This window comes from Triticum aestivum, chromosome 1B, assembly GCF_018294505.1.
Source record: "Triticum aestivum cultivar Chinese Spring chromosome 1B, IWGSC CS RefSeq v2.1, whole genome shotgun sequence".
NCBI lineage: Eukaryota > Viridiplantae > Streptophyta > Magnoliopsida > Poales > Poaceae > Triticum > Triticum aestivum.
Window position 1 is genome coordinate 533,567,132 of NC_057795.1, and position 9,593 is coordinate 533,576,724.

At 45.1% G+C, this 9,593-nt stretch overlaps 1 long non-coding RNA gene across 1 annotated transcript; it reads left to right on the forward strand.

Moving 5' to 3' along the window:
- Positions 1-827: 827 nt before the first annotated feature.
- Positions 828-4,872, forward strand: LOC123136703 (uncharacterized). The gene is made up of 7 exons (XR_006467237.1): positions 828-1,166; positions 1,565-1,705; positions 2,071-2,136; positions 2,354-2,487; positions 2,778-2,844; positions 2,980-4,743; positions 4,825-4,872. It is a non-coding gene; the product is annotated as an uncharacterized lncRNA (long non-coding RNA).
- The last annotated feature ends 4,721 nt before the right edge of the window (positions 4,873-9,593 follow it).

The window sequence follows — 9,593 nt, forward strand, 5'->3', positions numbered from 1 at the left end:
GAACCATATGGCCGAAGTTGGACCGGCCGGGCCAGATGGGCAAAAAATTCCCGTGAGTTTGGTATATGACCAGGTGGCGTTAGCCGCAAAGTATTCTCAATAGGATTGTAAGTTAGATAGCCTGTTGGATGGTATAGATGATGAATATAATCAGTCCAAATGACTGTGTAATTCAATGGACATAAGTAGCCCCTAGCCGGATTAAAATCATTTGTCGTAGCGGACCTTTTCGCTTCAGCCCCCGGATCCTAAAGTCTGGGGTGTGTCCGAATACCCGCTCGGTTATATAAAACCGGAGTATGCGTGGAGACCAGGCGTAGGGGTCATAAGTGCTTGAACAGACAAGTACGCAACTAGTTATGTTATATTGCATGGTTAGTAAGAAACATCTTTCAGGGAGAATAGTTTCGTTAAGAGTTCCTTTCCCTGGGTAAGCATGTGTCAAGGCACATGTCCGGACTGCGAACCAAAGGGCAGGATACAAAACTTCTGGGGATTAATGTTATAATAAACGAAGACATCTTTTGTTCACCAAGCGAATTTTAACATAAAAGTATGCTAGCCAACTTGCCTCCATGGAGCTCCCTCGATTGGATCGTTCCTGGCCGTTTGATCTGCCCTTTTTACGTGCCCAGACCGTCCGATCTTCATCTTGCGGTCAAACTCTTTTCACCTTGCAGTCGTTTCCACTGGCCAATGACGGGTGGGCTCGCATTGCGCGCTCATTGGTTGGGTGAGCTCTGCCCATGTCCGCGAGAGATTCGCCAATCCGGTCTGCCCGCGCGTCACGCTCGACCCGCAAAAAGTGCAAAAGGGTCAAAAAAAACCCTAGCCGCCGCCCCTTCTTGTCCAACCCTCGCCCCTCCGCCTCCTCTCCTCCCCACTCCCTCCTCTCCCAGGCCGCCGCCCTCGACACGCCGCCAGGGTGCCATCGACACGTCAGGGATAGGCAGTGGTGGAGCGCAGCCCGAGCCCAGCAGCAGTCCACTCCTAACCCCAAGCAAGAGCGAGCAGCGGATTGGATCAAGGGAGCCCTCGCGGCCACGCCACTGGCGCCTGGATTTGCTAGCCGTCGCCTGGATCCGCCCTAGCCGCCGCCTCGAGTCACCTCCATCGTTGATGTGGGTCAACCCCACCGCTGCCGCCAGGAATCCCATCCCGGCAAGGTAACTTCCTCCAAATCTCTTCTCTCCCTGTTCCTCCTGCCCTGCTCGCTGCGTGTGTGTTCTGTGTGTGCCGCGGGTCGTGCCTCGCATGCCTCGTATGCAGTTCGTGCGAGAAAGCAACCTTACAGCCCTCCCTCCTCCTTTCCATCCACTCTCGTCATGCCTCCTCCCCTTTCTCCCCAGCCGGCGGTGCCTCCTCCCCGTGCGCCCACGGTCTCCCATGCGCTCAACCCGGCCAACCTCAGTCCCCTCACCCTCTGGTCGCCGTCCTCCCGCGCCCTCACCCGCTGGTGGCCCTCCCATGCATCTCGGGCTTGATGGCTGCTTCCCCACCTCGCCCCTTCAGCTCCGCCATCGCCTCCCTCCCTTGCTGATATCCATCTTATCTCTTTTTGCAGGGGGCTTGTCCTTCGGTGGTGGTCATCCGCCGTTTGAGATTGGAGGGAGACTAGGAGACCCTGGCGGAAGCGAGCCTGCTAGCGGAGGCTCCAGGGATGCTAGGTGATAGGGCCCAGTCCATGGACCGGTTGTGCTGCTGGGTGAGCTTATTCACCCTTCTTGTCAACGAGTTGTTCATATCTAGCGAGGTTCCTGCAATTTTTTGTTTATTTTAGTTGGCCGGATGCTCAGATTTAGCTAGGCTTTCATATAGGATTTTTTTACCTTTTAAGTTTGTTGGGTACCTCGGATAAGTTTCTGCAAAGGGGATTTTTGTTTGTTCCTGCTCAGGAGATGCTCTCTAACCTAGCTAGATTCATAAAAAAATTGTTTCCTTTTTTAGCTTGTTTGGTAGCTTGCTCTTTCCTCCTCAAGAAGGGGATCAATTTGCCATGGACCTCCTTTCCCCACTATAAAGGAGGCTTTTGTTCCTTTGCTTGATGTGTTTCCCTCTTTTTGATTGTAGGATTTTCAGGATGAGCCTTCCTATCCAAAATTATCGGATAAATTCAACATATCTGTGGAAATCTAGGTATGAGATGGTTTTTTTCTATCTTGTGTTCTTACATAATTTAATAGCAAAATTACTGAATCATAGAAGTTGTTAGTAATTTTGCCTTTATACTGCATATTAATTCATTCTTTTGGGTAGGTAACTAAACTCCTTTAATTTTACTGAATCATTGAAGTTGTCTTTGCTAACCTGAGTTTTGCTTTGCAACAATTTGATTGCTTGTGTATTTGTGTAGTTTTCTGCAGATTCAGACGACTCTGAATGTTGTTCCATAACTGATGACTCAAAATGATTATACACTGAAACCGAAGCCTTTGGAAAATGAAACAGAAACCTTACTTGAGAGCAGGTAGAGGCGTGGAGCCAATGGTATGCACTTGGATCAATATTCTACAGTTAAACAACATTCATATGTTCTAGCATCTATAGATTTACATTTTCCTTTTAACAGTCTTACATGTAAAAACTGCATCCATTTTGGTATGTGATACTGCAAGTGTAAATTAAGAAAGTAGCCTTTACGGTCTAGCTTCAGTATCTGTAAATCATGATTACGTACATACTACATAAAAAAATAGAGCATCCTTATGCTACCAAATTATTTGCTTGATCTGGCTTGTTGGTTTCTGAATACTCAATTTTGTTCTTCTATTTTATAGGTGATGTTGTTGTTGCCTGCTCTTCTAAACTACTGCTTGTTCATCGTTTGCTGTTTTGCGTATCAAGGTTTGTGCTTCCTCTTTAAGCTATATTTTCTTTTGATTATTGTTTTTCTGCAGTTTTCTTCTCTGTGGCAACGTATTTGGATCATGTTTCTCTCTGAAGCATATTGGTTGTCTGGCCTTATCTTTGTACTAGCAGGAAGGTAACTACTCAAAGCAGTTGGCAAGGCAAGCATTCGATGGAGCTCAAGCGTTGATCTTGAAGGAAGGTAACTACTCAAAGGTATGCACCTATTCATGTTGGAGCAGTTAAGTTTGCAAGGATTTGCTGCTGGAGGGCATGGTATGTGCTCTCAAGAAGTTCTTTGTGATCCGGTGACATCTTTTGGCCTATTGGGCAACTGGACATGATTTATATTGCGAAGTTCAATGTATGGATGACAACTTCCTCTCATATCTGTTATGTATATTTTATATACATGGCTTTCGTGTTCTATCATGTGCGTTCCTGCTGCAGACTTTTGTAGGGAAATTCACCATGAATTATAATGTATATATTTTCAACTACAGCCATTTTTTTCAGAAGGCAAAATAATTTCTGCATGATCACATGTCATGATTATCTCCATGAAAAATGCTTTAGACAGTACAAAAATGCTTTAGACTGTACAAAATTGTAAAGGAATCATGGGACAGTGTTGTATGTCGCTGCTGAACAGAAGCAGGATGCAACCATAAAGATTTTGTTGGATCACCATTCAGATGTAAGTCCCATTAAATGTCTCTTTATCATTATCTTAAATCACATTCCTTTATAGTTTTCTCACTGTTATATTTGATAATCTTCGATTGTCTGCTTTCTCCATTTTCCAGTTAATTTAATCCCGATAGTAAATTAGTTAGTATTTTGTTTTATCTCTGAAATCTCGAGAAGTACACAAGTTGTTAGGTGTCAGAAAAAGTACACAAGTTGTTAACATTTGAAATTAGATTGTCTCTGACCGAACGAAGCTGTTGAGGAAGAAGGGATAAATAAGTGCCGAGAAGAAGGGATTAGTAAGTTGCTTGATTCATGGGCCGAACTGGTTGCCATACGACTGCTTTGAAATATACATGCATCTAAGTGGCACATAATACTCTCTTTTTTCAAACGCACAAAAACAAAAATGCTTTAGACTGTACAAAATTGTAAAGGAATCATGGGACAGTGTTGTATGTCGCTGCTGAACAGAAGCAGGATGCAACCATAAAGATTTTGTTGGATCACCATTCAGATGTAAGTCCCATTAAATGTCTCTTTATCATTATCTTAAATCACATTCCTTTATAGTTTTCTCACTGTTATATTTGATAATCTTCGATTGTCTGCTTTCTCCATTTTCCAGTTAATTTAATCCCGATAGTAAATTAGTTAGTATTTTGTTTTATCTCTGAAATCTCGAGAAGTACACAAGTTGTTAGGTGTCAGAAAAAGTACACAAGTTGTTAACATTTGAAATTAGATTGTCTCTGACCGAACGAAGCTGTTGAGGAAGAAGGGATAAATAAGTGCCGAGAAGAAGGGATTAGTAAGTTGCTTGATTCATGGGCCGAACTGGTTGCCATACGACTGCTTTGAAATATACATGCATCTAAGTGGCACATAATACTCTCTTTTTTCAAATGCACAAAAACAAAGTTGATAGAAACACTACTCTTTCTAAAATAGTATAAGGCCTCCTTAACAGGTTTTATACATGGTGTTAAGTATACATATGTTCTGAAGGGGTTTTATTGCCTAGCATTTTGAACCCAAGGGGTTTTTCTCTGTCAAATCAGCTTATAAAATTCAGTTTGGTATTACCCAGCAACAAGCTAACCGTGCTACTGGTGAAGGCTTAGCAGGCTTGCAGTGGAGGAAAGGGGTCTGGCAAGCCGTATGGAAAGCTCATTGCCCTCCCAAAGTACAACACTTCTTATGGAGGTTCGCTCATAATAGCCACCCCTTGCTAATGAATATAGAAAGACGGGGTGTGGAGTTGGATACTCATTGCTGCGTTTGCAGATGTCTGTTTGAAGATGGCGGCCATCTTTTCCTTCGCTGTAAGTTAGTCAAAAAAGTTTGGCGAACCACCCAGCTAGAGGGTGTGAGACAGGAGCTGCTTTTATGTCAATCTCCGTTGGAGATTCTTGAGCGTATTTTTGCACAACCGGAAAACATCAAGCTTCAGGTCATATGCCTATTGTGGAAGTGGTGGACTGAGGAATAATATGAGGCATGTAGAACGCAGACTGAAGCCTGAAGAATTTAGTGCACAACTGTCTTTTGATGTTGCTGAATGGTGCCAGTTTTTCACGCCCTCTCCAAAGCCTGTTATACAGGATACGAGCAAGTGGAAGCCGTCATCTGAGTTCGTCAAGATCAACCTGGACTGTGCATACTATCCAGAATCTGGTACTGGAGGTTGGGGCTGCATGCTAGAGCGCCGCACGGAGATATCCTGTTCGCAGCCGCTGGACCGCTCAGTAACTTGTCTGCACTGTTACAGGCTGAAAGCAATGCGATTTTGAAGGCGATCGACCTTTCAGAAAATTTTGGCATGGGCAAAGTCATCTTTGAAACGGATTGTCTAAATCTGAAACAGGTTGTGTGTTCGGACGCCAGTGACAGAGCAGCTCTAGGAGCTTTATTCAGAGAGGCAAAATATCGTCTCCGTTTGGGTTTCATCGAGTACCGGATGGAGCTCTCTCCCCGAAACTGTAACACACCAGCGCATGTGCTGGCAAGTCTTGGTTCTCGGGAAGTTCAAAGTGACCATACTCTGTGGATCACGAATTTTCCTGCTGATGTAACCCATGCAGCGGCCGGCGATCTTGCCGCGACCACATGTTAATGGAATGCAAGGTGTTTTATATAAAAAAAGTATACATGTGTTCTTAGGCAAAAGATATGTATTTTTTTTATAGATAGAAGGGTCTAAATTCTTGCCATGCGTACTTGCTCAAATAGAAGAATACTAAAAAATACATATATGTCCAAAACGATGTGGTTCACGACCAAAGTAAAATATGCATGATTTTGAATGGGACTTTATGCTATCAAATTAGAATGTACTCCCTCTGTTTCTTTTTAGTCTGCATATAAGATTTGATGAAAGTCTAACTACACAAAAATTGAGCAAATTTATTTAAAAATATATGAACATCTACAATACTAAAACTATATAGTATGAAAATACGCTTCATGGTGCATTTGATAATATTGATTTCATATTGTGAATGTTTATATTTTTTAATATAAATTTAGTCAAACTCAACAAAGCTTGACTTTGACAAAAACCTTATATGCGGGCTAAAAAAACGGAGGGAGTATATATACATCTCATTATAGACAAAAAAATACCATTGTTTCTTACTAAAGGGGATTAGATTTGTTCCATAGATTTTGTTTCAAATAGACTCTATGCTACCAAATTTAAATGTGTATATACATCTATTATAGACAACAAGCCCCTGTTTGCCTAAACTAAGAGAGATTAAATTTGTTGTTATATGTGCTTGCCCGTAACAAAATCAACTAAATCATGGATTTATTTTCATCGCCAACATGAAATCAACAGGTCTCTGCACCATTTGGCGCAACGGGTCAACTAGTATTCTCTTAAGGAAACTAGCTTTCGGCTTCACCCAGTCTGAGGTACACATCTGGCTCAACCGGCAGTAACAATCGCAGAGGTGCTCCCCTTATGCCCTAGCCGAATTAACGGGAACGTAGGGCATAAACACAGGAGCCAGGCAACCAAGCTTGGCCACGTCTTAAGTCATATCGATGCATATAATGGTGAAGAAAAGGCACACATGGAAAGAGAAACGCATGTGTGACGGGCAAAGAGCCCTGAAAGTAATTTATATTAAGCTTCCGTATAGGAAGCCCCCAGGTAAAGTTTACACACATAGTGCGGCTGGAATAATCCGGGAATCCGCACTGTATTGAATACTGTGTGTGAAAAGGAAGGGATCGAGAAGGAAGAAAAGGGGGGGGGGGGACATAATTGAAAAGGGAGGGTTAAGGAGACGAACACTGAGTTCGACGCTAGGCATAGAATCTCCGGAGTCTGGCCGCGTTCCATGGGTTCGGCTCAAGTCTGTTATCGGACGCATTACGGAAGCGGTACGCTCCTCCAGTGAGAACTTTGTCGATGATGAAGGGACCTTCCCACTTGGGTTTGAGCTTGTCCTTCTTCTTCTCTGGTAAGCGTAGAACGAGTTCGCCAATATTATAAGTTTTGTCCTGCACTTCCCTGCTTTGGTATCCTCGAGCCTGTTGCTGATAGAATGCGGAACGGGCCTTAGCGACATCACGCTCCTCCTCCCGGGCATCCAAATTATCCTGCCGATCTAACTCGGCTTCCTTCTCTTCATACATGCGTACGCGTGGCGAATCATGTATTATGTCGCATGGTAGTACTGCTTCCGCGCCGTACACCATAAAAAATGGTGTGTATCCGGTGGTGCGATTCGGCGTGGTCCGCAGCCCCCAGAGTACGAAGTCGAGCTCCTCAACCCAATGAGTATTCGACTCTGTCAAGGATCGCACTAGTCTGGGTTTGATGCCGCTCATGATGAGACCATTTGCCCTTTCGGCCTGACCATTTGTTTGAGGGTGGTAGACGGAAGCATAGTCGAGCTTAATGCCCATTTTGCTGCACCAAGCTTTCACTTCATCGGCTGTAAAATTTGAGCCATTATTGGTGATGATGTTGTGGGGGACACCGTATCGGTGTACGACCCTGGATATAAAGTCTATGACTGGTCCGAATTCGGCCGTTTTCATTGGTTTGGCTTCTATCCATTTGGTGAACTTGTCAACCATGACCAATAAGTATTTTTTCTTATGGCTTCCCCCTTTAAGGGGTCCGACCATATCCAGCCCCCAGACCGCGAAGGGCCAAGTTATGGGGATTGTTTGGAGAGCGGTAGGGGGCATATGACTCTGATTGGCGAAGAGCTGGCAACCGACGCAGTGTTGGACAAGGTCCTGTGCGTCTGCTCGAGCCGTCAGCCAATAGAAACCTGTATGGAGGGCCTTGCTGACTAGTGCTCGAGCCGCAGCGTGGTGCCCGCCCAGTCTAGCATGGATCTCAGCCAAGAGCTGCCGCCCTTCCTCTTCGGAGATGCACCTTTTGGAGCACTCCGGTAGCACTTTTCTTATAGAGCTCTCCTTCATGGACTTTGTAAGCTTTAGAACGCCGGACAATGCAGCGTGCTTCGTTTTGGTCTTCAGGGAGCTCCTGCCTATTTAGGTAGGCCAAGAAAGGCTCAGTCCACGGGGCGATGACAGCCATTATTTTGTGGGATGACGATGTTATTTCGGTGGTAGAACCTCCGACTATGTCTGATAGTTCGGAATCTGGGGATGTATTCGGATCCGTGCTGGTATTGCCGGATTCCCCTTCCCATACCACGGATGGCTTGAACAGTCTTTCCAGGAATATGTTTGGTGGGACGGGGTCGTGTTTAGCGCCGATGCGGGCAAGGACGTTTGTCGCTTGATTGTTTTCTGGAGCCACATGGTGGAATTCGAGCCCCACGAACCGAGCTGACATTTTAAGGACGACATTGCGATAGGCCACCATTTTCGGATCCTTGGCATCAAAGTCTCCATTTATTTGTGATATTGCGAGGTTTAAGTCTCCGTGCACTTCTAGGCGTTGAATGCCCATAGAGACTGCCATCCAAAGACCGTGCAACAGAGCCTCGTATTCGGCTGCATTGTTGGAGTTTGTGTATAATATTTGGAGGACGTATTGGACCGTGTCTCCGGTGGGAGAGGTCAGGACGACGCCTGCTCCCAATCCGGCCTACATTTTAGAGCCGTCAAAGTGCATGATCCAGTTAGAGTACGCGTCGTACTCTTTAGGGAGTTCGGCTTCCGTCCATTCGGCGACAAAGTCAGCTAATACTTGCGACTTGATAGCCCGCCGAGGCTTGTATGTTATGTCAAACGGAAGGAGCTCGGTGGCCCATTTGGCGATCCGGCCCGTGGCATCGCGGTTATTTATTATGTCGTTTAGCGGTACTTCGGAGGCCACCGTAATCGAACACTCTTGAAAGTAGTGTCGTAGCTTCCGGGATGACATGAAGACCGCGTACGCTATTTTTTGGTAGTGTGGGTATCGGGCTTTGCATGGGGTGAGGACTGTGGATACGTAATAAACCGGCTTCTGTAGCGGGAATTTGTATCCGTCAACCTCTCGTTCAACGACGAGTACTGCGCTTACAACTTGATGTGTTGCAGCTATGTACAACAGCATAGGTTCGCCGATAGTTGGCGCTGTTAGGACTGGATTATTGGCCAATAAGGTCTTTATTTCATCTAGTCCGGCCGTGGCTGCGTCCGTCCACACGAAGTGTTTGGTGCGCTGAAGGAGGCGATAAAGAGGCAATGCCTTTTCTCCTAATCTGGAGATAAAGCGGCTTAAAGCAGCCACACATCCAGCTAGTTTCTGGATGTGTTTGAGGTCTGTTGGTATAGCCAACTATGACAAAGATCGGATTTTTGCCGGATTAGCTTCAATTCCTCTATTGGAAACGATGAAGCCCAACAGTTTTCCAGAGGGGACGCTGAAAACGCATTTCTCCGGATTCAGCTTGACGTCGTATGTTCGTAAGTTGTGGAATGTAAGCTCAAGTCATCAATTAGGGTTTCGATGTGTCTTGTTTTTACGACTACGTCGTCCACGTATGCCTCCACTGTTTTGCCGATTTGCTTTTCCAGGCATGTTTGAATCATGCGTTCATAGGTTGCTCCGACATTCTTAAGCCCGAAAGGCA